General features: G+C 39.4%; 1 pseudogene; it reads right to left on the reverse strand.

Moving 5' to 3' along the window:
- Positions 1–95, reverse strand: LOC136172746 (U6 spliceosomal RNA; annotated as a pseudogene).
- Positions 96–2,024: the final 1,929 nt, after the last annotated feature.

The raw sequence follows: 2,024 nt of genomic DNA on the forward strand, positions 1-2,024 counted from the left end.
TAAAAATATGAATGCTTCACAAATCTGCATTCTTGAGCAAGGGCCATGCTAATCTTCTCTGTATCATTCCAATTTTAGTATATGTGCGTATGTACATATATTTTTCCTTCAACAGAAAATATACATTTAAATTATTCCATTTGATTTTTGCACAGAATATGTTCTAGGTGCTTTGCATTGACAATTTCCTCTTCCTGGTCAGAAAAACCTTTGTACTTTTTTCTCCCATCCTAATAGCAAGAAATCCAATGGATTTCTGGAGAATACATTTATATTTCCTTTATATTTAGTTTTCTTCAAAAGAATTAAGACACAAGGTGGGAAAAATAAGGTGAGCTCATGATTGAAATTGCACATCAAATACATGTTGTACTGTTCTTTTCCCTTCCTGGTCATGGACCAGGTATTTGTGCTAAACTCTTAAGCAGTCATTGCAAACCCTCTACAGACAGAAAATGGAAGGGATGATCCTCAAGCCAGTTATTAGGATGATCGTCTATATAAGCTTTGAACACCGTTTTAAGTTTTCCACTAGCTTAAGACTTTATGTCCTAATTAATATCAGGATCATTAAGAACCTACATAAGAGTCATGAAATATTACAGAAAACTAGTGCTTTCCAATATCCCAGCCAAATATAAAATGAATCAGGGGATAAGGAAATCTCCTGCTGTAGAATTGATGTTAGCTAGATGGAAGAGTTGGACCAGGGATCAGCCAGTCCCCTCGTCCAAAAGTCATCACCATAGCAATGCTAGTGATGGCTGCTCTACTCCTATCAGCAATGACACCCTTAAGAGGCACCAGTAAAGAGAGGAGCCTATTCTATTTGGGGGCTAGGCTCCTGGTAAGAGAAATTCATGTTATTTTTATGCCAAATCACTAGGAAAAATAAACAGCCTCTTTCATGTTAACCTTTCAAACCGAAATCTACAAAGTAAAGGCAAATGTCCAGATGCACAGCCTGGCTGAGGTCAGGTGACTGTCTCTTGTGTAGGAAACGTGTAACTTTCTTAGATTTGCCTTTTAGTCCTGTTTCTTCCTAGTAATAGAGCTGTAGAGAACCTTCAACAAGAAAAGCCCAGAAGAGGATAGTTGCTTTTGAAGTCACTACTCTTGTCTGCCTTATTCATTTCAAACAGAGGTACTTCTCAAAGAGATGAAGGCCTGTGTACAAACAACAATGCCCATTACATTCTCTTGCCACCAGCTGTGATGTGGTGGCTTTTGATTCTACAAAGAAGCTGCCTTGTTTCAGAAACTGATTGATGGTTCTTCCGAATGAAGGAGGCAATGAGAACAAACGAGCAGGACCCTTAGCAGGGCAAGGTACTTCAAGAGAGTGGGCTTGAAATCACTTAAAATAAAAGGTAAACACAAGCCTCTATGAAAGTAGAGCATTCTGTAAGGCATTGAGCTGTTCCTAGTTGATAATTGGCAGTTCTTAATGATCTCCTTGTGTTTGTGCACATAACCTCTCTGTGGAGACATCTGACTTGGGGTTTTATGCTTTTCAGTGGAGGAAAAAAATTAAATCCAAATAGATGTCATAAGACAGAGAAACCTAATTGAAATAAAAAACATAGGCAGCCTGAGTTGGATTTAAGGCAGTGAAACAGAAAACAATGCATTGAAAAAGCTTGTAATGAAGCATTTCTGTAGGAGAGAGGGCAAGCAATTTCTCTTTAGAAGGACATGGAAAGGTCTTCAAAGGCTCATTACGAACACCACAGGCAGTGTTGGAACCTGCTCTATGTGAATTCTGAGAGATGGGCCTCTTTGTTCCATCAACTTTTGTCTTTCTCTTTTTCCTAATAGAAACAAACCAGTTCAAAAGAGACATTAGAGACATCTAGCCACACTCTTTTTATCATAAGAAACTATCACACTCCCTGTTGGTCAGCATTCTTCATGAGTCTGTGTTGGGGGCACAGTGTTGGCTGAGGAGCAGGTGGTGGGAGGTTGTGAGCGTTGGAGAGGTGGGGGAAGTTAAAGCAGGAATCCTTGTCCTGGTCAGTGGTTCT

This window comes from Muntiacus reevesi, chromosome 7, assembly GCF_963930625.1.
Source record: "Muntiacus reevesi chromosome 7, mMunRee1.1, whole genome shotgun sequence".
Classification (NCBI taxonomy): Eukaryota; Metazoa; Chordata; class Mammalia; order Artiodactyla; family Cervidae; genus Muntiacus; species Muntiacus reevesi.